Genomic DNA, 27293 nt, shown 5'->3' with positions numbered 1-27293 from the left:
AATAGATGCTTTAGTACCCCAGTACTGCTTGCCTATTATTCACTCCAGCGGCTGAACCTAGCTTCCTTAAGGAACTTTAACTCCCCTGTTTGGACAAAAAATATGGCCGCCGCTGCCAGGAAACTACTGCGCATGTGTTAACAAGGCTGCCTATGCCACGTGCGGTTGTAACAAAGAGCTGCGCGTGCTTCCAGCTGTGCAGACAATGGCGCCTCGTTTAAAAAATCCTGAGCAGCCTGGAGTGAAAAGACTGCTCCTTCGCACGCCAGCTGTTTCCCTTAATCAATCTCCCTCCCAGCATGCGTCCCCTTTGTCCTCCGCTTCCCTCGCTAACTGCTTGCCTTTCTGTCTTTTTTTTTGTTTGTTTGTTTGTTTTAAACGCGAGGGGTTGCCCGAGCCTCCCCCCGTTTGTTTAAGGCGGCTGCCGGCTGTTGGAAGGTGGCTGGGGTTGTTTAGGGAGGGGAGTTAGGGATTTCCCCCTTTTAAGTGGGGGAGGTTTCCCCTGTAGGAATCTGACTTCCTGAGTTTTACAATTTAGCAAGGAAATTTTTGAGTGGTCAATTAAATTGAATTAAATTATCTCTAATTAACTTTTAAACTAAGCAATTTCAGCTACTAGAAAAAAATCCCCCCCTAATGGAAAGGAACTATACCTGCCCAGGAGCCAAAAGTTCTAGATGTGTCTTCATGGCGAGATCAGTCAAGACTGGGGGATCATGGTCCAAGACGGGGCGTGGCAACTTTGGCTGACTGATCTGATTGGCCAGGAATACAGTCTCAACTCACTGCGTGGATTATCCATCTCCAGTGCTGGAGAACAAACAATTATAAAGTCATAATGCATAAAAATTTAAATGAATGTTATTTTGAAACAGTCACCCCAAAATACACTCAGGAAGCCAGACAATATATGATTTTAAGGCTATGCCTGTCAGACAGAGGATCTGAGGACAAAAAGGCGGACATGGTCTCCTTTTGCTTGACATCTGGTAACCAGAGTACTTCTGTGAATCAGCCTCTGACTTAGAATAACCCACGCACGCTGGCTGAGGAATTCTGGGAGTTGAAGTCCACAAGTCATACAAGGGCCAAGTTTGAAGACCCCTGGAATAACCCATTTTTACTACGCATGAAGGCTCTGTGAGACAAAAGAAAAAGGACGGTAGTTTTCAACTGATAGAATCCTTTGGAGAATAGCAAGTGGCTATAAACAAAAATAGGGAAACATGGAAATCATATTTGAGCTATGACTATCATGGCTGATTGCATTTTAAAGTAACAAAACAAGGAGGGTAACATTAGCATTGTCTTCCAGACTACTTTGCAGCTATGTTATATGGGTTGGAAATGCATGAAAGAAGAAGGAAATAAATGATAATAACAGTAGTGCAATTCAATATGATTTACAAGGCATGAAAATGTATTATCTCAGAATTATGCAATATAATTAAATTCCAATCTAATTTTGAGTAGTGTAACTGTTTATATGGGTATATACATATGATACCTTTTCAAAATGTTCTTCTTTTAAATAGATGGCCAATACCTAATCATCTGCTACTACTTAGATAAGGAAAACATTTATCACAAAAGGAACACATTATCCAAATGACAAAAACAATTCTTCTATAGGACATCCCTTATCCTGAATCAGATTGCCTTATTGCTTCTTATCCACTGAATAGTGAATAGCAGGTTCCTTTAAATTTCTGAATAATGCAGGAAAATTCTCTCTGCAGTCTTGTACTACGCGAATCATCCTTGCAGTGGCAGCTAGTATTAGATTAATTGAAAGATTTATTGTGAGATTCATTGAGAGATTTAAAAAGAATAGTAGCTGGTAGTCTCAAGTATTATTAAATTTACACCAACTTAAACATTTTAAAAGCTCTTAACCTAGAGGGGAAAAAAAACCAAGAACCCATCTCTTAGGGATGTCGTTCTGACGATACAATCTTCTGTGATGCAAATTAGTAAACTGCTAAAAAAACATAGGTGATATATGAGTGGTTCAAAATGCCTGCAGTGGTTCAGGGATGATAGGAAGAAAGAAGAGGCTCAGAAGATTTTTACCCTTGTATCATGGGGAACCAAAGGAAAGTTTACCTTAGAAAGGGGTAGCCTAAAGAGACAAAGCTTTTGGCTAAGAGAGACCAACAAGATTTTTCATGAATAAGTCAGGATTATCAGGTGAAAAGTAGGAAGTTTCCTTATCCAACTTTATTTCATTGCTACAGCTAGTAAGGGGAGAGAGGCAGCTTTAGGATGCAAAGGAATCCTGATAGCAGTATCGGTTTGCAATGCTTTGCCAGTGTGGAGATTGAAAGGAATCACTCTCTGAATTAGTTGCACCTGGATCACAGCATGAAGAACCAAGAAGATGTGGACTGGGTTTAAGCAGGGCAGGATAGAAAAGGTCTAAACCAGAAGGGATCACAGAAAGACAAAGAGAATGATGTGGATATAGTATACTTAGACTTCAGTAAGGGATTTGATAAAGTTGTCCTTAAGCTCATTCTTGATAAAATGGAACAATCTGCAACAGAGGATTCTATTGCCAGATGGATCAGTAGTTGATTGAACAACTATATCCAACACATACAGGTAGTCCACAACTTATGATCACAACTGACCCTAGGATTATGGTCATAAGTCACTGTGCACTTAACAATCACAACCCCTCCCCATTGCACTTGGGCATTAAGTAGAGCATGGGGTACCTCATGGGGTGGGAAAGACTAGGGTAGTTGGACTCCTTACTCAATTTTTATTTTATAAGATTGCATATAGTTTGTTTTTATGCTGGGTGAGAGCCACCCAATTTTGATTGGAGTTGGGTAATGCCAATCAAGCAAACAAGCAAATAAGAGAGCAGACAAAACTGATCTCTAATAGTGGGTTCAATCAGAATCTTTGCAAGCTGTATTCAGACAGTTGGAGAAACTTTTCCCTGCTTTAACCTGTACTGACTAAAAGTAGTTCTTCAGGTCTCAGACAGTTCTATTTTCCAGAAGTATCTGGAAATTCTAGAGACCGATTTTCCTCAGAAGTGTGCCAACTGACATTCAGTTATGGTCTTCTCATCATTTTTTTGAGGAGGTTAAAATATAAGCATATTATTTGCCTCCACAAATCTACTTTATGCATATATTTGAAAACCAAGTCGCAATGGATTTTTCAGACATATGGAACATCTGATATAGTTGATTTATTGTAGACAGAATACTGTGGAAATATGAAGACTCCATAAAACTATGAGTGAATGGCATCTTCACAGCTCAGGAGGCTGGTATAAGAAGATTGCCATAATAAAGCGTATCTAACATAGAAACCATGTTCAAGCTGCCTTATAAAATACATATCTTTGTGGAAAGAAGTATATATAAATAATTTCCCAAATAGACTTTTTGAGAAGTGAATAATTACAGTAATTCTAGGAATTTTATTTTAGTAAACACAAATCTCAGTGAAAATGTAGAGCTCCTTAGCATTCCTTTAGGATTTTTGAACTCTGCTTCTTCTAACAAATGTCTTTAGAAACACACAAAGTCGCTGGCCTGTCAGAATTAGGGGGCGTTATGCACAATTAATGCCCACCCATATCCTGTTTAACTAAGAATCTTTTGGGAAGTATTAATTCCAACTGCTGCTAGTTTTAACAGTAGGCTCTATATTCAAATCCTTATTAGTCCTTTAATATGAAAGAAAAGCCACACATGGCTATTAATTATGGAACCAGCATTAGTTTTTCATTGCCTGCTAAAAAGGGGGCAGGAGGGAGACAGAAAATAAAAGACCAGTCTCTTTTCCATTAAGGTAGAGAGTTTCAGCGGTTCGTTTAATTACAACTTGAAATAGGCAAATCAGAAAAGTAGACCAAACATGGTCACATTTTTCTTCTCCCCTCCCCCCCTTTTTTAAAAAGAAAAACAATAATTCTCTCATTAATTGCTTTATACTATGAAGGAAAAGACTCCAAGCCTGGGCTTTGCACAAAACTCATCCAAGAGTGAAGAGGGCAAGCTGAACACTTTAGTCTGTCCAGCTGCCCTTTAAGTGAATGGTTTTTCTGAGGGTTTGAATGCTTTCCTGTCTATACCCGTACAATGTAGGTGTTACTGCTCAGAGGAAAAGAAACAAAACAATAATCACTTGAAGGGAGCTGAGGCTGCTGAGGGAGGAGAACGTTCTCACTCACTCATAAAATCATGCCTCCTTCATATCAGGAAGAGGGAAGGGGTACAAAAGGTGACTTCGGATGGTACTTTCATGGGGTTTGGGAAGCCCTTAGAAAGCACAGGGCTATTCTCAGTGAAATTGGAAGAGCATCTGCCTTGGGTTTTGTGAGTCAATCGGTGGGCATTTTAGAGTGAAATAGCCCTCAAAAAGACCAAAGGGAGCTTTGAAAGATGCATTTTAAATACAAAAATCCCCCATGCATGCTGCTTGCCTGCATGGATATTATCCACCATTAACATCTTTACAGATGCCTCTTGAAGTAGTGAATATTGCTATAGGATTTGTTAGACAGTCTCCCTTTCTGTCACAGTAAACTAAAAAAAAAAAAAAGGGGGGGGTCTTCATTGTATAGGAGAGTGTACTCCTTTTACAATAGGCCATATTGCTGCAAACACATTGTGCTTCGTGTAACACTTCTGAGGTACATTGCCATCTTTCTTTAATTAGCTCTGTTTCTATTCCATCATTCAGAAAAATGTTGTGGAGCAGATCACAAGCAGCAGAATAACTAACAAACAGTATCAACATAACTACCGAGGAATTATTATCAGTTGAGCAAACAGTGCTACGGAATATATCACATTTGTTAAAGGAAGCTCTAGGTACTCATAAATGTATATTAAAGCATAGTAATCTTATCCAATGATAAAATTAGTTCCAGGCATGCTTGGGGAAAGTGTTTCACATCAAACAAACCATCATAAAACAAGGTCCTACCCTATATACTTCTTGAATAGGCTTTGTCACTAGTCAAATTATCCAGATTAAGATCTGCTAAATTGCTATAGGAAAGATTATAGCTTCATACACGGTATGTATTTTACAAAAAGCTTGTATGAAAGTAAAGAAAAACAATGTATTTGTCCTATACATAGATGAGAATCTAATGAATAAACATGTACGTGGATCTCGAACTACTAAAGATATTCCACTTCATTTGTTATTCTAGACTAGATCCAAAGAAAAGATACGATCATATAAGTCTGATTGAAATAGATATAAAAATTAATTTTATAAGTGCCATTGGTTTCACTGGAAATTAAATCTGGATCTAATTTTGTCAGATTCAGGTTTCAAACAGAAGTAATTGCTGCAATCATTAAGATTTAGGATTGGCTATATTTGCATAATGTTATTATTAGATAATTCTCTCTCTCATTGTAACTGTTTATTGTTGCAACAACATATTATATTTTATATTGTTTGGTTTTTCTGTTGTATTATTTTTTGCTTTTTAGGCACTTGTTATGTATTTTTAACAATGTATGTAACTTGATGTTTTGTTCCTTTTCATTATTTTAAATGCAGTAACAAGTAAATAGAAAAGGTTGACGACTGGCTATTAAATGAAGTTAGGTATTTTGATTAATGCTTATAACTTATCTCTTGAACATAATGATTCAATTTTCTGTGCCTGGAGATTATCTTTTGTCATAGGAATGCCAAGGTCAGTAATGACAGTGTCAAAAGTTTGTAGTGTGAATAGCTTGGGGGGGGGTTGTTTGTTTTTGGTTTGTATTAGAGTAAACTTAACTTTTTGGGAATTAACCTGTATATATTATATAGAGTGACATCTGCAGAATAAGATGTAAGCTTTGTCTCTTTTCAGAAAGTTGTATATTTATAAATGTTGTATAAATATAAATGTTAGCACTGTATGTCTCATGTCACCTAACATTTTGCCAAATTACATAATGCAGGTCGTATAAGGGAGACAAGCAGAAATGGGTAAATTAATCACATTTCTTTTTCTTTTAAATTTGAAGCTTGTGCGGTTTGCATTTAAGCCCCTTTGCATTAGTTACTTTTAGCCTGGTGAAATCTTTCCTCCGATTCAAGCATAAAAATTTTAGGTGCAGTGATTTCTATGCTCCCTTCACAAATACAAAAAAAAAAAAAAGGAAAGAAAAAGGAAAGAAAACAAAAAATCCTCCCCCTCTAGTTGGGTCAGAGTAAAACCTCATCTCCCCCCACACACCAAAGCAGACTAACACAAAAGATTTAAGGGGAGAAATTATTAAAAGGGAAACCCTTTTCTCTTTGGGATGAATGCAGTGGGGAGATTAAAACTTTCGTTTGAGTTTTTGCTGTATTCATAGTAGTGAGGCTATGAATAGAGCTAAATCAGAGCCACAGTGGTGGTAGTGTGCCCTTTTATACTCTGGCATATCTTCAGACACAGGTTATTTTGCACTTGAAAGAGGGGGAATGTGGGATTTTGACAGCTGATATTGGCCTCTGAGGTCTTGATGGGGATTTTCTAATTAACCCCAGGAGCTCATCAGGTGGTCAAACTGGAATGATTTCTGTCAGAGAGGGCATAAGTTGGATTTTCCTATTCCCCTTTTCCTCCAGGTTCACTGGGAATGTCTTTTAACACCACCTATTAAGTGAAGCCAATTTTGTCTCCCTTTAAAGAGGTCTGGGAACTGAAGGGCCAAAACAACTCTGACAAGATGGGAATTGCACAAAGAACTTTTGAATGCAATAAAAGAGGTCTCCAGCGAAGATAGCTCCGATAATGCCCTTAAAATCACTAACAATTACACTGTTGATGCTTTGACCCCAGAGAATGATAACCTACAAGCACTTTTTCTTGCTAAGTTTCCAAGCAGTAGGAAAGATATTTATTTTTCTCTCTGGGACTTTCTGTGGAATCTCCCATTTACAGTGTAGTTATGTTCCTGTACACAATGCCAACTACTTGGTAGTTCCATTCAGTGTGTGCTCTTCCTGCCTGCAGGCCACTATGTGTTGGACTGTCTTTGAGGCTTATCTGAACAGTCTGCATCTTGAGTCCTGTCTAGTGGGTAGAATCTTGCCTCAGTGCTGTCCAAGACTTTCTAGCCACCGGTAGGCTTTCCCAATGTCTGCCACCTCAGCTAACTGTCAATGATACATGCCACACAGTTATTATCTTGCCATGGCATTTGCTCTGCTTGATCATTCTCCCATGTCTACTGCCTCAGACATTCTCTCAGCAGCTCATCTTTGGGTGACATTTTAGTGATGTACTCTTGGATTCAAGAGTGGCTTTGACACTAACCCCACCATCCTCTCTCTGGCTGGTGTACTGTGTCCGGATATTGGACTTGGGTTGGAAACCTCTAAACATTGTGAGGCACTTCAGGGCCTTCACAGTGGCAGCTTCTATGTCCTGTTTTGTCCAGCTGACTTTACTGGCAGGGTATCTTAGGACTGGCAGGGAACACATGTCAATGGTATGGATCTTGTTCTTCCCACTGAGCTGGCTCTTCAGAACTTATCTTATGCTTTGGTAAGGTGCTTGGATGTTACTGACTTCCTTCTCTCCTCCTCATGATTCTCATCTGACTGTGGGAGGTACTTGTAGCTGGTCTGTATGTCTGCTATGTGGCCCGCTGGTATTCCACCCATCAGTTTTAAGTGCTTTCCCTCTCTTTATTACCATCTAGCTACCGTTCTCCAGTCCAAATGACATCCCAATGTCATCATTGTAGATCTGTATTAAGTGGATCAGCGAGCTGATACCTTGTTCATTCTTAGCATACAGTTTGATGTTATCCATGTAGAGAAGGTGGCAGACGGTAATTCCACTTGTAACCATATCCAGTCCTTGTGATTATCTAGCTGAAGGGTATCAAGCCTATTCAGAATAGCAGGGACAGTATATCACATTGGTATACTGTATGCCACATTTGATGAACACTTATATGAGCTGTCTTGAATTGACTTTCAGTATTATCTTCCGTAGTCCCATTGATTTCTTGAGGAAGAAACTTAGTGTCTGGTTGACCTTGTACAATGCCAGGCATTTACAGATCCATGTATACTGAGCCACAGACTTTCCTATAGGTTATCCAGGCTGCGCTCAGACTGTTCCACCTTGAGTCTTGGACAACTGCTCTGTCTATCAGTAACTGGTGTTTTGAGCCTCTGGTGTTGTTCCCAATGCCCTTCTGAGTTGTGGTCATGTACTAGCTCATGTAGTCCTGTAGCTTGGCAGTTATGATGCCTGCTAGGACTTTCCACACTGTGGGGACTCAGATTATTGGCCAGGAGTGGGACAGTGCTGTTCCCTTGTGGAGGTCTTTCATGATCCGCACTCTCCTAGCCAGTCCAGATGCAAGAATGCTGCTAACAGCTGGTTCATTTGTACTTCTAATTATCCATGCACCATTGTGAATAAGTACATGAGTAAGTTGCTGTTAATAAGTGCAAGTGTTTGGATAGCAGAGTTGTCAGAGTGTCATCTTTGATGCAGAAGACTGGAGCTTGAATTCCCACTGGTACCAACCTTACCAATAGGTATCCTTAGGCAAAGCCTCCCCCCTTCACTTCATATTGACTTGAATATTAATATGAATATCAATATCAGTGTCAACACACATGAATAACTGGGAACCTATTCTCCTAAATTATTAAAGCCTGCAATTATTAAAGCCACAAGATTAAAAATTAAATTAAAAACCACAGCAAAATATAATAAACAAAATACAAATAAACATAAAAGCATACTTTAAAAAATGTAAAACTATAGAAAGATAATCACCAATGTTTATATCACAATCAGTACAATCCACATATCACAAACAGAACAACCAACTAGAATGCTTCATGCTATAGATCAAATCCCCAAGCACAGTGGCAAAATCACATCTTCAGAGTTTTCTGGAAGGCAAACAGGATCAGGACCTATCTAATCTCTGGGGAGATGATATTTCAAGGGGAGGGTACTGTGACATAAAACATAAAATGCTCTCTTCCTGGGCCTCATCAAATCACACTCTTTAACCGGCAGGACCCATAATATGCCTCTCCTGCTGGATCTAATGGAATAGGTCAGTGGTGGCGAACCTATGGCACGCGTGCCAGAGGCGGCACTCAGAGCCCTCTCTGTGGGCATGCACACCGTTGTCCCACCCTGCCTCCCCCTGTGGTCCCCTCCTCACCAGCAGCCCCCCTGGAGGAGAGTTGCTCCCAGGCGCAGCCCGCGCAGACTAGCGCAGCCAAAGATATGGTAGCCAGGCAGCAGGGGCAAGACTCTACCCTTGTGTCCCATCATGTGCAGATGCTGCTGCAGGGCATGGGTGGAGGGTGTGGCTGCTATGGCACTGCAGAGCCACCTGGGCGATCTGCAGTAGGCTATGGAGGTGATAGGTGGCCCTGTGGGCAGGCAGGGTGGGACGGGGTGGGAGTGGAGCAAGTGGGGCAGGCAGGGGCGGGGGTGGAGTGGGTAGGGCAGGGGTGGAACATTGGGAAAGGCGGTTTTGGGACACTCAGTGTCTAAAAGGTTCACCATCACTGGAATAGGTTGATACAACTGAGGAGAGGCAGTCCCTCAAATAATGTAGTTTTCTCAGTATGTCTTAGGGATGTTTTTAACAATAAAAATAAACTTTTTTTTAAATTAAACAATGGTTGAAAACTGACCAAGAGAGAAGCAACCTGGAATTAAAAAGAAACTTCCTAACAATGAGGACAATTAACCAGTGGAACAGCTTGCCTTCAGAAATCGTGGGTGCTCCATCACTGGAGGCTTTTAAGAAGAGATTAGACAGTCACTTGTCTGAAATGGTACAGGTTCTCCTAATTGAGCAGGGGGTTGGACTGGAAGACCTCCAAGGTCCTTTCCAGTTTCTATTCTATTCTATTCTATTCTATTCTATTCTATTCTATTCTATTCTATTCTATTCTATTCTATTCTATTCTATTCTATAAAAAAATAAAAATATAAATTTCATATAAGAGAGAAATTTTTAGAGGTTGACTGGCCTAGAAAATAACATTTCCTTCTGTACAGGTGGAAGCCAAATCTTTGGGAAAAGTCAGAGAAAACATTAGGATATGCTGATTTTCAGAACTAGACTGAGTCCCAGGCTGAAGATTGGTCCCCAGACAAGTGTGAGGAACAATCAGTATAAGAGAACTTGTGTGAGTTTATTATGACTATGACATGGCTTGAGGACCAATGCTCCTTTGGGCAGATGCTTGATGGAAATAAACCAAGGAATTACTGAAGCCCTTACATTATAGAGAAAAAGGCAGAAGAATCCATCTACAACAGTAGTGGCGAACCTATGGCATGCATGCCAGAGGCGGCACTCAGAGCCCTCTCTGTGGGCACGTGCGCTGTTGCCCCATCCCTGCCTCCTCCCACGGCCTCGTCCTCACCAGCAGCCCCACTGGAGGAGAGTTGCCCCTAGGTGTGGCCTGTGTGAAGCAGCCAGGCAAGACTCCTCCCTCACGCCCTGTCACGTGCAGATGATACTGCGAGGCGTGGGCGGAGGGCATGGCTGTCATGGTGCTGCTGGGCTGCCTGGGTGATCTGCAGTGGGCCGTGGAGGTGGTGGGTGGCCCTGAGGGCAGGGGGTAGGGCGGGGGGCAGAGCAGAGCCAGGGGGCATGCTAAGGGCGGTGCGGTTTTGGGGCACTTGGGCTCTAAAAGGTTCGCCATCACTGATCTACAACATCCATCCATACTAGGCTGTGCAAGCCTTCTTTTCAGCAGCCCAAGTAGGTTTCAATATACAATATATTTAACATGTAAAGAGCTTGCAATTGCACTTTAATTTCTTTTAATCCATTTCCCTTTTTTGTTTTGAGTTACAACTAGGAAAAATATTTAATTCAAAACTGTGTTCCAAGAATCTTCTTCTATGTAAAGGACACATATTAAGTCAGTGGTTCTCAACCTTTCTAATGCCGCGACCCCATAATACAGTTCCCCATGTTGTGGTGACCCCCAACCACTTATACATCACCAGGTGCCAGGGGCTTGGCCAAAGAAAAGGGGGGGAAAATGGCGGACAGCCTTGTTTGGCGACCCCCGTGAAATGGTCGTTTGACCCCAAATGGGGTCCCGACCCACAGGTTGAGAACCACTGTATTAAGTAAAGCCCAATTCTGGGTTGCTACATAAATCCATACAATATTTCCATGTTGCTTTCTTGATAACAATATTTTTGCCACTGCCTATTATTTATGTACAAATGATACAGATTATAATAGTGCATTGTTATTCATTATGTGCAGGGGGGAAAGGAAAGTAAGAGTGATTATAATTTAGAGACGGTGCTTCATAACTGACGTGCCTCAATTGAAGACTTATCTGCTTGTGTCTATGAAGTTGTCCACAATTTTAATTTCTCATGATACCATGCAGCTACACTATGTTGAGCATTCTGACGCACTATAGAAAACTGAGTCCTGATTTTTAGCCCAGCCATGGTTCTCAAGTAAACAAAACAAATGATTGAAGCTGTATTATGGCTTGGTATTCTAACAATCTATTCATGCATCATTGTTTTTTGTACAGTGTTGCAAGCAAGACTCTACTTTTACTCCATATTCTATTGAGTGAATCCCTCAAAATCTCTCTGTGGCAGAAATTCAACAGTAGCTAAATTTTCTACCTAGACACTGTGTTGCAACACTACTTACGTCTTGTGACTTTTATTACATTAACTCTACAATTATAGCATATGAATTGATCCAATCCACATGTATTCAGAAGCAAAGATGGCTATGTATGATAACATTTATTTATTAGCAAGTTATTTCAGGATTCCAACCTTAAGAAATCTGCAAAAATTGTGATAGTAACGTTATAACTGCTCTCATTTCTAAATGGTTCAGGTAATATATCCCAAACATCATCATATGGGGGCTATTGGCTGACTCTCTTTGCGTTTGGAGCCATCTGCAGGGCAAATAAAAGAGCACATATTGTGTGTCATGTTTTCATAATAGATATCAAGTAGAATCTTTCAAAAACAATGTTTTGAAAAAAAAATCTGGAAGATTATAGAAGATTCAAAGTTTACAATCCCAAAGCAGTAATAATCAGATTTTTTTTCCCACATGAAAAAGTACATCCAGATAATACTTGGCTTGGCTTGCTTGCTTGCTGTCCTAGCTGATGTGTTCTCAAATGGGGGGGGCTGATTTTGAGAGAATGGGAACACTATTTTTAATATGCGTATTTCACTTGGAGGTAGAAAGGTATCCTCTTAGTTTACACAACAGGAAGGTTATGGAATAAGAACAAATGTCATTTACTCCCTCATGATGTTTGCAGAGGCTACCAATGATTCAATTACTTTAAGACTCTAGATAGAATGTTCTTATGTCTCTACTTTCACACATTTATTCATATATGATGTGTTACTTCATTTGTCCAAATCGGCTAAGCCACATGAGGTCTATTCTATTTCTTCTTTGGAATGGTATTCTCCTAAAGAAGGGAAGAGCAGATACCCATAAAATATTCGTTGGATTGTTCCCATGTTAATAATCTGCATCACCTTCACCTTATTTCATATCAAAATTAACATAATTGTATTGTAGTGTCCCAAGTTTGCTCTTCTTAAAAGCACTTTACGCATTTGCATCCTACATTGAAAAAGTTATAACTACACTGTCTAAAATAAAGGTCAGCACTGCTCAAGACAAATTTAAGCACTAATATTAATGAATCAGTGTGTTCCAATATTTCTAAAGTCTTGCCAACTGCAGACCAGGTAAAACATAACATCTTACTTAATTGTTGATAATTGTTGAGCTTTTTAAAAATTACCGTTTTTTTCCATTGTGCATTATGGGAGGATATTGACCAACTTGGGCTATATATTTCTCCAGGTTGAGAGTATGAATGTACGCAGAATGCCACGTTTCATGATTCTTCAGATTATCCATGCCTTGTTATGGAAGAAAATATATTTGCAAATAGCTGCACACTTATCTTTCTGGGGAAGAAAATCATTTTTGGGATTTATAGTTACAGCCCTGGTCATGTTATATGAAATTATCACCAAATTTATTGGAAGGAAAAGGGCGGGGTAAAAGGGGGTATTCTGGAATGTTCTAATCATATTGTAATGATTTAGAAACATTGGATTTTTCTCTTAATCTTATTTTTTTGCTATTTGAATTCCCAGGGTTTGATATGAGAGCCATATTAAAGGCATTGCAAATGTTCATTCTTTTTGTAAAAGTTTAATGTCCTCGTTTTCCTCTCCCCAACTTGTTTTTAATCTACTGTTCATAGTCTCTCTCTCTCTCTCTCTCTCTCTCTCTCTCTCTCTCTCACACACACACACACACACACACACACACACACACATATCATATATATATTAAATCAAGCTATATGACAGATATTTATTTTGTGTCCAGAGCGACACATTAATGAAATGTGTCACCACACCAGTATTAGGATACGTTTCATTAATGCAAAGCACTTTTGTTCTGTGCTTTACATTTAGAAACAGATTTAAGTATTAAGTAGCTAATGTCTGCAGCTAGGGAATCCTTTCCGAATTTGTAACACTGACCAGAACAGACCGCATTACACTCTCCAAATGGTGCATTTTTGCATTTGAATGTCTGAATTATCCTGGTTTCTTAGAGACGACCACAACACTAACATCTTAAATCCCCAAAATAGTGTTCGCTTCATTGAATGCTCATGATCTAAGCATATGTGTAATTATTCTGTAATTCTCCCCAAAATGCGATTCCTTGGAAATGCATACTAGATTTCCCCTATTATAACTGCAATGACTATTTCTTTGTGTCTGTTTCTTTAAATACGGCCACAAGGAAGTTTGTATGCCTTGGTGCACTGCGTGGGTAATGCTCATTCCCCTCCCCAAGTCATTAGAAGATAAAACGTCCTGTTTCAGTTGTTGGAGGTTACAGACTAAGGTCACAAAAAGACCATTTAAGATGGTAGACATACAACAAGCAGCCTTTCTTAGAAGAAGCAGGCCTAATGTCCAGTACAATGGAATTGTAGTCAAGTATGTATATAAAATAAGAATTTGCAATTGTCAACTTGCCTATGGCAATCCCTGCCTATGGATACCCTTTAAGGGGAAGGAAGGGAGGGAGGGAGGGAGGGAGGGAGGGAGCTGTTAAGTGGTAGTTTGTTTCACTTCACTCTACACAAAAGACACCTCCAAAATTAATATTTTCACAATTATCATATTGGCAGTATAATTTTCTGGTTTCAGTTTGGTATACTTAAAAGGTTATAAAAACAATGCCTTACTGTCCAATGAGTAACAACAGTGTGATTCAAAATCTAGAAGCAAAATTCGTATGTTTGAATTTAAAAAAAAAGTTTTATTTTAATTACATGGCCTGGCTTCCATTCTTGCAGGATAAGTTTTATTAACATATCTGTAAACTAATGAATCCGAAGACTCTTGAGAGCAAAAACATGAGGGAAAAAAGCCCTTCAGATTTTGCTATAATAATTGTTGAACTTTGTGGAAAAAACTGAATACTGTAAATTTATTAATATTATATTATAATGCTACCCAGTAAGAGAACTAGTTTCAGAGTTTCCTAAATCTATTGCTGTTGCTATTGTAAATTGTAATATCTAATCCAAGTGCACTAGATTTTTTAAAAAAATAATTTTGCTTGACTGGTTTTAAAAAAGTGGCAGTTACATATACTGTACATGGATGGAAAATACTAAATACATGCAGAAATATTTATTTAAAATAAAAAGCTTTCCAATGCTAATTACTGAAAACATTTATATATTGTTTCCTATTAATATCTGAACATACTATATAAATATGTATACTACAATATTATAATGCCACCTATTAAGAGACCTACGGTAGTTTCAATCTCTGTTTTCTAAACACATTTCTGTTGCTTCTATACATCATAATATGTAATCCAATTGCTTTTTAAACCATTAAATTGTTTTTTTAAAAATAATTTTGCTTGACTGGCTTGAAGAAAATGACATGGATGGAAAACACATGCAGAAATGTGTTTAAAAATAAAAATTCCAATTACTCTAGTTACTTAAAACATTTATATATTGATTCCCATTAAAATCTGAAAATGGTATGCAGTATAAATATAAACAATATTTGAAAGGTAAACACAATATAACTAAACACAGTGTATCTATCAAAAAGAATTTTGTAGGAAATGTGAGTGGTCCAGACCCGCCTTCTTCATACTTATGTCATTCCATATGGATTCAGCTTGAACTCCCATAAAATATCACAATTTGGTCTTTATGTTGGCTGGAAATTCCAGTCTGTCTGGAGAACCCTGTGACTTCAATACCATAAATGATAAAGACGAGGGGGGACATGATAGCAGTTTTACAATATCTCAGGGGCTGCCACAAAGAAGAGGGAGTCAAGCTATTTTCCAAAACTCCTGAAGGCAGGACAAGAAGCAACTGATGGAAACTAATCAAGGAGAGAAGCAATCTAGAACTAAGGAGAAACTTTCTGACAGTTAGAACAATTAACCAGTGGAACAACCTGCCTCCAGAAGCGGTGAATGCTCCAACACTGGAAGTTTTTAAGAAGAGACTGGACAGCCATTTGTCCGAAATGGTGTAGGGTTACCTGCCTGAGCAGGGGGTTGGACTTGATGACCTCCAAGGTCACTTCCAACTTTATTATTATTATTATGGATCATCGCACAGTCGGCCAGATGTTCAGACTGGATTTGGCATTTTGTCTATCTATCGAGTCCTTACCCAGGACCTGGGATAGGCAGATGTGGATGTTTGATGGTATTACAGATATCGTCGCAGGATGGAAGCAGTTCCTAGTAAGGCCGCCTTTTGCAATTGACTAATAGCGAATTTGTCAATGCCAATGGTGTTCAAGTGGTGCTCCAGTTGTTTTGGGATTGCACCCAAGGAGCCTATTACTATTGGTACTACCCTTGCTTGCTTTTGCCACAGTCTTTCTATTTCTATTTGTAGGTCTTTGTATTTTGTTATCTTCTCCAGTTCTTTCTCTTCTATTCTGCTATCTCCAGGCACTGCCACGTCCACTATCCAGACTTTTTTGTCTTTCTTATCGACAATTGTTAAGTCTGGGGTGTTATGTCGCAGGTGCTTGTCTGTTTGAATTCTGAAGTCCCAGAGCAGTTTAATTTTATCATTTTCTATGACTTTCTCTATTTTATGATCCCACCAGTTTTTGCTTACAGGCAAATGATATTTTTTGCAGATCTTCCAATGCACCATTGTTGCTACTTTGTCATGCCGCTGCTTGTAGTCAGTCTGTGCAATCTTCTTGCAACAGCTTACAAGGTGGTCCACTGTTTCTTCAGCTTTTTTGCATAGGCGGCACTTACTGTCTGTTGCTGACTTCTCAATTTTGACTTCATATGCATTTGTTCTTAAGGCTTGGTCTTGTGCAGCCAGAATTAGTCCCTCGGTCTCTTTCTTCAATTTTCCTGCTCTTAGCCATTGTCAGGTCTTGTTATTATCTGCTTTCCCAGCTATTTTTTTAATGTATTGGCCATGTAGTGCTTTGTCTTCCCATGCCTCTATTCTGTTCTTCATTTGGTCTTTATTGTAGGCCAGTTTGGTCTCTCCAGTAGTCAGTAAGCCTTCCTGATATACTAATTTCAGTGCATCTTCATCATTGTTCTTCAGATATTCTTCCAAAGCCATTTTTTCTTCTTCAACCATCTGATGTACTTGTAGCATTCCACACCCACCTATTTGCCTTGGTAGATAAAGTCTGTCAATGTCACTGCGTGGATGAAGGGCATGATTCATTGTCATTATTTTTCTGGTCTTCCTATTTTTTTTAATTATTATTATTATTATTTAAAAGTACTTGATATAGAACATAACAGAGCAAAAAGTCTTGCTGTTGGTAAAAGGGATATCCATGACTGACACTTTAAGTTGCCATAGCTCACATCACCTGTCGTCTCTCAAGAGGAAAAATGTTTCTATTTGTTTACAGTTATAAAAGGGATCATGGACTCTTTCCTAATAGGGTTCTATTAATGGCATGTTAAATCGGACCAGTAAATCAACTCCACAGGAAGGAGAAAACTTTTATTGAGATTGGCTATAATAAACAGAATATTGCAAGTTTGATGGTGCTATGCCTCCTCCCTTTTCTTAGACTTCAGCAAATCAAGATAGCATCTGCCTGCTACTACTGTAAATGTTATCTTGTTTCTCAGAACTTAAAACAATTTGAAGCCCCTTTGCCTATTTTGATCATCATCATCCTAGTTCTCTACATCTACATCTTATCAATATATTTGCCACAACAGATAGCTCTCTTGCCAGGAAAGAATCTCAGCAGCTTTATTAGGAAACACATGCCATAATCCCTTATCCTATTAAATAAAAATGGTGAGGCCAGGTTTTCAAGTAACTATCTTCCCGTATGAATTCAGCTCACTTCTCCCCTGACTATTTATGCAAGAAATTTGGAAGCTACCCAAGTCCCGACACTTTTCTTTAAACTATAAGCTGTGTTTAAAAAAAGCTATAAAACTACGGAAAGGATTTATAAATGGCCTGAAAATAGACACATACAAAAACATCTATCCAACAGGGGCTGCCCTCTCAACCTCCTCCAAATCTTTGCTACTTCTTTCTTGTTTGGCTCCCTGGACAGTTTGAGAAAAGCCATGTTAGAAAACAAACATCAGCTCTAATTAGCTATTTGAGCTGGAGAAGAGGACTGAATTTCTTTCTTTCTTTCTTTTTGGTAATTGGTTCAACTGGTATGTTTCTGTCAGTCCTCTGCAAATGTAGGTCCACTTTATTATTGTAAATTAGGGTCTTAATGTATGAGTTGCTTATAGAATTCTCAACTTTAATTGATGAAATAAAGGTACATGATTTTCAGAGATGTTCTCTTTCACTGTCCCCAGCTGAAGATAATTTTTTTCACTTGTTTCTTTTTTTTCCTTTAGGTTTTTATAAAAATACAATGAAAATAAAGACTAAAATAAAAAAAGAGCCCATTGATTTCCAAGTCTTTACAGTAACATATTAACTACAATTACAGCATCATTTTTTTACATTACATTTAGTTACTACAAGCCATTTCTATTACTACACAATTAACCAATCTTCAAACAGGCTTCATTTTTTTTCTTCTTTTTCAAGCATGAAGTCTGAAGCAATTTCCAAATAGGAAACAAAAGTGGATAAAATCTCTTTCTCTCTCTCTTTTTTTTAAGTTAACAATGCCATTTCAGCCAAATCCATTTTTTCCCATTCATTTTTTCCATTGTGAAAGATAATATATCTTTCTGTTTGCACTTATTAAATTTCTGCATAGTCACTATGTATGATTTTTTTTTCAAATTCTTTGTCTAGCAACCCTAAAGAAAAAAAACCATAATTCTAGTTTTATATTTTTCCTCTTGTCTTTTTAAAGATAACTAGACAACTCATGACCTGCTGAGTCATTGTTTCAGAGGTAGCTCCTTACCTAAACAGAGAAACAGAATGGCTATGGAAGGGGAGAAAATCAGTGGGAGTGACTTCCAACTTCATAGAACAATTGCACAATTGGCTGGTATGGTGCAAACCAGAGGGACTGGCAAAGGATGCACCATTTCTCCTTCTCACTGCAAGCTTCCCACTAGCAAAGTATGCTAAGGACTGTCAGTTCTGGGTCCCCTATTGACATGAGAAGGGAATGCTGAAAATGAGGATCATGCAACAATATCTCACTGCAGCAGTTTGGCAGCAGCACTGAACAGCAGCAGCACATCGGCACAGAAGTGGCAAAAAACAAAACAACAACAACAATAATAATAGAGTTGGAAGGGATCTTGGAGGTCTTCTAGTCCAATCCCCTGCTCAGGCAGTAAACCCTCTATACCCATTTCAGACAAATGGTTGTCCAGTCTCTTCTTAAAAACTTCCAGTGTTGGAACATTCACAACTTTGGAGGCAGGTTGTTCCACTGATTAATTGTTCTAACTGTCAGGAAATTTCTCCTTAGTTCTAGGTTGCTTCTCTCTTTGATTAGTTTCCATCCGTTGCTTCTTGTCCTGCCTTCAGGTGCTTTGGAGAATAGTTTCACCCCTCTTCTTTATGGCAACCCTTGAGATATTGGAACACTGCTATCATGTCCCCCCTCGTCCTTCTCTTCATTAAACTGGACATACCCAATTCCAGCAATCATTCTTTATATGTTTCAGCCTCCAGTCCCCTGATTTTTGTTGCTCTTCTCTGTACTCTTTCTAGAGTCTCAACATCTTTTTTATATTGTAGTGACCAAAACTGGATGCAATATTCCAAGTGTGGCCTTACACTTGGAATATAACCCCAAATTTAATTCCCTTGGGAGCAACGTGTCTCAGCACTTTTTTAAGTTAACCCATTTGAAGTAGCTTTGGTGACAAAGTTTTGTCCTATGATGCAACCTTTTGCCCAACTGAAGCTTACAAAGTATCAAACAGACAAAGAGTTTTAGTAGTATACCAGACAACCTGGTGAGTCATTGTTTCAGAGACATTTCATTATCAGATTTCTCAATGCCTTCAACAATGGCAGAGCTTTTTAATGTACTGGAAAAGTTCTTAAAAATTTAGGGAAATATTCAGAAATGTATCTTATTTGAAAACAGTCCATGTTGAACAGAATTGCACAATGAAACATCATCAGCTGGTCTCAGAAAATGTTTGATGATATTTTGTATGATGTCATAAAATGCTTTGTAATAATTTTTATTTCATAAAGTGTTTTATAAAATTCCCCAAATTTTGCTTCCACAGGATTTTGGATGCATTCTGTAAGCTAGCCCATTTGAGATACTTCGTTGAAAAAGTTTTGTCCTATGATGCGCTGTTCACCCCTTTAAACATTACAGAAACAAGTCGTTTAGTAGCACATAGATATATAATTTTGTGAAGAAAAAAAAATGAATGAATGAAGAAAGATTATTTTTCTTCATGGAGCAATGTTTATTTACTTCCTCATAAAGCAATGTTTATTTGTTTACTTTTTCATGAAACAATATTTATTTGTTTATAAGGGATTTATATTTCTTACATTACAGATCATTTTGGAAGCATGTAATTAATTTCCAAATGATTTTCATACATTCATTAATTCTCTGAAAATCTACCTTAATTAATGACAGTGTTTAGTTTTAATTTTGACATGTCTATTCTATTTTGTAAGTTTGTTACTTTGATTTATATTTTTCTTTTGTTTGATTTGGTTACATAATTTTTGCACAAAAAGAATGAACTATTATTTTTAAAAAGAAAAAAGAGCATTTAGTTTATGAATAATTTCTTTCCCATGTTTTAAACAACACTTAAATGGTTGTTTATGTGAAATCTTTCTTCCTTTCTTTTCTTTCATTTCTCTATCTTTCTAAGAAGCTGATTGTATGCCAGCAAAATGCATTGGGCTTTGTATATTCCAACTTGGCAACAGCTTGTTGAGACTAAATCCTGTCATGGAAGGGTTTACTAATCTGAATAAATTCAATTTCAAAATCCTTCCTTGATCTAAGCTTGCTTAAGCTCTCACCAAGGTCTAAGGATCCTGAGGGTCAACTCCAATAACAAAAGATAAGAAAAACCTGCCCTTTCTCATCTCTCTTTGCAAAACACTATAAGCTCTGTTACCTCACTGGAAAAAAAAAAACCTTCATAAGTTTAATGAAGTTGCCTTTTCAAGCTTTTTTTTAAACAGATGAAGTTCAATGTTTCCCACTCCAATACTTATTTGTTTGGCAAGAATGATGTCATAAGAATTGTACACATTTCTGTACACATTATACCAACACACAACAGACCTGTACCTCAGTTTTTCTGGGATAAAAGTGGAAACTTTGCAAACTCTCAGAGCTTGTGTAAGGCACTGAAGAATCTTTCTGGCATTAAGAATTCATGTGCTAGACTTCTGCACTTCAGTTTTTTTTAATTAATTGCAACCGATTTAAGTGGTGAAGAAAGTCAAAACAGTGAATTAAAGCAAAACTGATACAACAAAGATTCAGAAATTTGGATTTTGCTTGCTTATGAAACATTGAATTTGACAGAAAAGCACTGAGATATGCAGAGAGCAAATTTACAGTTGAGGAAGCCTGGCAGGGTTAAACATTTTCATTTTCCCACGTTATGACATATATATATTTAGAGCAGCGGTTCTCAACCTATGGGTCGTGACCTCATTTAGGGTCGATCGACCATTTTTCGGGGGTCGCCAAAGGCGGCGATCCGACATTTTCTCCCCTCTGGGGGCGGCGCCGCGCATGCGCGCCGGGCTTGGGGGTGGCGCCGCGCCTCTGGGGAGCGCCGCACATGCGCACCGCGCATGGGGGCGCCGCCGTGCATGCGCGCCGCACATGGGGCACCGCCACGCCGTGCATGCGCATAACGTTTGTGTGGCGGGGTCGCCGTCACACAAACGTTGAGAACCGCTGATTTAGAGTAAGTTCAAATTTTTTGACTTACTTAACTTTATATTGCCTTTTACATCTAGATAGTTTCTAAAAATATACTAAGGGATGTACTCAAAATTATATTTGAAGTTCTGATTTATGCAGGTTGTGGCAGACATAAACACCCTACTCATATCATTAGAAGGAAACTTACATTAGATTAGCAGTACATCAAAAAAAATAGTAAATAATAAATTATTTTCTAATTTATTATACTGTATACAACTGCATAAAATCATATCTATGATAGTTTATTAAATTAACATTAATTTAACAAACCGTGCAGTGGTGGGATTCAAATATGTGAAAAACCAATTCTCTGTGTGGATGCTGCTTCTGGAAGTCCGTTCTGTGCCTGGGCAACAAAAAAATTAGCTACCGGTTCTGCTGAAGTGGTGCAAACCGGCTGAATCCCACCACTGAAACCATGTAATACATAGGAATGCCCTAACCTGCTCCCAGTTCACAATCTGGGAAGAGTGATGCTGTGTGTATTATTCATATATTTCCATAAGAAGGTAAAGCTATGCAAATTCTCCTACAATATGAACTTTAATAACCCGCAACAACCGTTTTCAATTGAATTTCTTCAAAATCAGATTAACTTCAACTCACATGATCAACAACTAGCAAGGCCAACAGTTGAGAATTATGGGTGCTTGTCCAAGCTATATAGAGGCCAACAACAAGGTAAATTTGAATGCCTTAGAATTCGGGGTAGTCAACCTTGGCTCTTTTATGACTCGTGGACTTCAACTCCCAGAATTCCTGAGCCAGCTAAGCTCAGCTGGCTCAGGAATTCTGGGAATTGAAGTCCACGAGTCATAAAAGAGCCAAGGTTGACTACCCCTGCCTTAGATACTATTCAGGTTAACTTATGAAACATGCATTTCTGCTGATGTTGTATCTGGATTGAAGGCTTTCATCAAGAGGCAATAGCTGATCAGAGCCTGGAACCTGAATCACAGATAGTATTAGAATGTTGCTCTTTAACTTATTTTTATGATTCTGCTCAGCAATACATGGTCTGATTTATGACAAAAACCAAGTGGATAGACTAATAAATGGGCAAATGTAGACATTTACTAATCTTTTATAAGTACTTGCTTGGAGCGTGCTATATTCCTTGCAGACTGTCCTTGCAAATAACTTCATTGAGAATTAACATATAATGAGAAGGAAATAATTTTTTTTTCTCCTTAAGAAACCAATGTATTTCTGAAGATTTATATTTAGTTGAAGAGAATATAAAGCCAATGAACTAAACATTACTTGGAGGATCAGAGCTGCAGGTTAGACAGGAAAGTTGAAAACATCTCTGAAAAAAACAGAGCAAATCACTTCTGTACAACTGGCAAGGAAAACCTGACTTGAAGAGTTTCTTCTAGCTTCTGTCTAAAATCTTCTTTGAGATAGTGCTGACTTTTGAATTAGTCATGCAGTGTTCATGGCAACAATATAGAAGTGGTTTACTATGACCTTCTTCTGGGATTTTTTTCAACTTCCTAGTAAAGCCTACAGACAAATCTTCTGTCTAATTATTAGACAGGCCAGAGTGACCCTGCTTAGCTTCTAAGCTGAGACAGATATGACATATCTTATTTACCCCCAAATTTTAAATCAGCTTATACCAATGACCTCAACAATTTTAGTAAAACTAAAGGAAAGAATGGGAAAAGTCCTTTTACCCTCTCCCTGAATTGCGCCAGTGACAACTTGCTGAAATTGAAAGCCTTCTGCTTTTGAACTGTGGCCTTGACACACACTGCATTCTGCATTTTGAATGAATGAAACAGCAAGCAGTCCTAAATGACCAGCTCTCCGGATTGCAGCTAAATGTGCTATGATATGTGAGGGCATGAAAGTGACAAATGCCATTATTTTGTAAACCTAATTTAGGCTTTCAGATTGAACTTTTTTTAAATGGACAAATCAATTATTTTGCAGTTCCATGAAGCATGCACTTTTAATGTCTTCATTTTCACATCGTGAAGCTGTTTTATGTTATACAGAGACACAAATAAACAGCAGTTATTAGCAGGAAGCTGTCAGATTGTAAAATGTGACATTTACTACAATGAAACTTGTTTTCGGTTTTGGCTTTTAAGAGAATTAATTAGAGAAATAAATATTTTGTTGAATCTGTTCAACATGTCCCAAAGTCTGTGCCAATTTTTTTTCTAAAATAGTCCAGAAAATATCTCACATGCAAAATTGTTAAAATTGTTCAGTGCATGGGTGAATTATGACGTTATTTGATCCTTTATGGTGTACAAGTAATTCATTAGATTTAATTAGATTCAAGACATTTAAAGTTAATTGGTTTATTAATAGATTATCACAGTTTAGGAAGAAGGAATCATCTAAGCTACCTCATGGTTATAGCCAAGTCTCTTTAAATTTTTGGCATGATTCTACTCAGCAACACGTAATCTGATTTATGATAAAAACCAAGTAACTAGACTAATACAGGGGCAAATTTACTAATTTATTAATCTTTTATAAGTATCTGTTAGAGCAAGGCTTTTCAATCTTTTCACCGATTGTACCACTTTTAGAATATGGCAATATTCAAGTACCTCCAGTCGCCTAGCAAGGTGTCAAAAACATGATGACCCAAAAACAAACAAACAGAAAAAAGTGATAAAGTACAGGTAGTCCTCACTCCCTTTAATATTCTCTCTTCTCTCACTCCCTTTAATATCATCTCTTCTCTCACCTCCTTTAATATCATCTCTTCTCTCACCCCCTTTAATATCCTCTCTTCTCTCACCCCCTTTAGTATCCTCTTTTCTCTCACCCCCTTTAGTATCCTCTCTTTGCTCATCCTCTTTAATATCATCTCTTCTCTCCCCCTCAGCAGGATCCAGGCAACGCCTCATGCAGCTCCAGCTGAATCACTGCCTGAAGACTCCGTGAGGCCGCCTGCCATCCCCAATCAGCTGGAGTTGCGCATGCTGATCCTTGGCTCTCAGAAGGACCGAGGCAATGCGTCACGCAGCTCCAGATGAATCTCCACCTGAAGACTGCGTGAGGCTGCCTGCCACCCCCAAGGCCACTGCCAATCAGCTGGAGCTGTGCGCTTTGATCCTGGGCTCTAGGACCCAGGCAACGTGCAGTTCCAGCTGACTTTCCTACAAGTCTGTGTGGCACTGCTGCCGCTTCACCTGATCCACTTTTACACTTTATTGATAGTGCTGGTCAACCGGTGGTACATGTACCACCTGCCACATGCCAACGTACCACTAGTGGTACGTGTACCACTGGTTGAAAAGCCCTGTGTTAGAGCATGCTATATTCCTTGCAGGCAGTCCTTTCAAATAAAATTAATATACAGTATACAAGAAGAAAAGAATTTCTTTTTACGACTGGCAATTTTGGTTGAGGTGCATTATGTCACAAAAAAAGTGGAAGGAACCAAGCATCTGAGAAAGATCACAAATTCAATTTGATAACAAACCTCAATAGAATTCAAATTTTGTCAGGTGGAATCCATTGCTTTCTCTCTCCCTTTCTCCAGCAATAAGTATTTTATTTTATTTATATCATGAATTTATCTTCTTTACCTATATTGGTGGAAAGCCTGGGTATAAATTTAATTTAAAATATATTTATGAGCAAGTTAATAGAAATGTACTCTTCTAAAATTATAAAACTAGCTGATATGATTTTATTGTCTTTATGTTAATATCCGTGTACTGACCTAATATCTACAAGATGATAGCTAAATATGTTGAATCAAGAAATAATAGAATACAAAGATACTGTATTCCTTCAAAATTACTGTCATTTACTTAAGTACTTTTTATCAGGTTATCATGTCAATAAATTAGCAAAATGGAACGTTTTATCTTTCAAGTACATTAAATAGGCAAATATGGTTATTCCTTGGTTAATGATTGCCCTGTTTAGTGACTGCACAACCTTACAATGCCACTCAAAAAGTAGCTTTATAAAGAAATAGAGAAGTTAGTAATAATTTGCAAACTACAGTGACATGCTTAATGACCATGGGTGATGTGTTTAACAATTGCAATGGAACTAACACTGTAAGCCTGGTGCAGTAACACTCTGTTAATGACCACATTGTTGGCAACAGCATTGCTGGTTCCAATTATGATCATTAAGTGAGACTACCTATACTTTAGGAGAACTGTACACATATGACTTTAATAAATGAATATACTTATAGCAGGATTGTATCTACAGGTATTACGTTATTTCTATAGATACTCAATGTAGTGATTAAGATGATGGATGAGAACTATGCAGGCCCAGTTTCTAGTCCATCTTCTGCTACAAAAACTTAACAGCTAATTTTAGGCCAATTAGTTTCTATTGGAAATAGCAATAGCTCTTAGACCAGCGGTTCTCAACCTTTTTAATGCCGCGACCCCCAACCGGTCGTAAGTCGAGAACTACTCAACCGGTCATAAGTCGAGGACTACTCAACTGGTCAGCACCGTTTGCAGAATGGGACTTTTGGCGGGCTCAGGAGGGCAGAGACAGCCTGGACAATTCCTATTGGCTTTTGAAAGCCAATAGAATTAGACTCTATTCAAGAGAGTATATTTTATTGGCTTTCAAAAGCCAATAGAATAAAAGGGAGTAGCACAGCTAAGGAAAAGGGGGGAAAAATGGTGGACTGCGTTGTTTGGCGACCCTGTGAAATGGTCGTTCGACCCCAAATGGGGTCTCGACCCACAGGTTGAGAACCACTGTCTTAGACTTATATACTGCTCCATAGTGCTTTACAGCACTCTGAGTGGTTTACAACATCAGCATATGCCCCTCTCATTTTATCACCTCAGAAGGATGGAAGGCTGAGTCAACCTTGAGCCAGTCAGGATTGAATTCCTGACAGTGGGCAGAATTTGCCTACAATACTGAATTCTAATCACTGAGCCATCAAACCAGAATTGTTTTATGAGGAAAAATAGGAGAAGGGAGTGCCATGTATGCTGCCCTATGCTTCTGATCAAAAAGTAGGATACAGAACCTTGGTTTATGTGAAATTCCTGAATATTGCAAAAAAGCAACCTTGTGCTACCCATTGAAAACCTATATATGGACATAGCAAAAGAACATGTTGTGGGTATACCGATTCATTTATAATCCATTTTTCTACTATCTGTACAAGATGCAATACACAGCACTAATTTACTATTTGTAGTGCCCACATTCCTTTAGTTTGGCAGTCAAAAAGCCCATTTGATGATTTGCTAATTCTCTCAAAAATTGAATGACAGAGTACTGAGATTGTTATTTTGATTTAATAGGCTCTTTATATATTCTCCAATGTGATTTTGAGTAAGATGCTCCTATCTTACATACCAATGGTAGCCATATTTTCTTTAATGTAGTTCAAACTTAATTTATATATAAAATTGCACTATCATTTTAAGCGTGTAAAGAAATAATGAAAACTTCAAATATAACAAGAAGTGGGCCCACCTTATGCATGACTTGAAATGAACAGGCCTGAGTTTTCCTAGTCCTTCTCCTCCACTTCAGTCATTACACAATCTGGCTCTTACTATATTACATTTGGACTATGTGGTACTTCAGATTCAATTCCAAAAAGATACTTTGGAGGAGAGCAAAATGCCTGAAAGAATTGCGAAGAAGTACTCTGTTCGTAGCACTGTATCCCAAGCAAATTTTTCAAAATGTTTAGTGATGCAATGGAAATGTTTCACATTTATGCTATAATTTTCATGTATTTCTTATCATGAAATGGTGGGAAATTCAAAAGTATGATTTGGAATCTGCATGGGGGAATAATGTCTCAAACAAAGCCCAACAATGCAAAAATGATAAGGAGCGTGAGTTGACACAATCGTGCAAAGAC

At 38.2% G+C, this 27293-nt stretch overlaps 1 long non-coding RNA gene across 1 annotated transcript in view; it reads right to left on the bottom strand.

The window, feature by feature from the left end:
• Positions 1 to 772: 772 nt before the first annotated feature.
• LOC120304591 overlaps positions 773 to 27293 on the bottom strand; it is an 84501-nt gene continuing 57980 nt past the window's right edge. Inside the window, exon 3 of the long non-coding RNA XR_005555760.1 lies at positions 773 to 1138. This is a non-coding gene — a long non-coding RNA (uncharacterized LOC120304591). The remainder of the gene's footprint in view (positions 1139 to 27293) is intronic.

The sequence above is a fragment of the Crotalus tigris genome, unplaced genomic scaffold, assembly GCF_016545835.1.
Source record: "Crotalus tigris isolate CLP2741 ecotype Arizona unplaced genomic scaffold, ASM1654583v1 scf7180000017640.1540244, whole genome shotgun sequence".
Lineage (NCBI taxonomy): Eukaryota > Metazoa > Chordata > Lepidosauria > Squamata > Viperidae > Crotalus > Crotalus tigris.
Note: the sequence above shows the minus strand (reverse complement) of the source record. Positions and strands in the feature narration are given on the sequence as shown.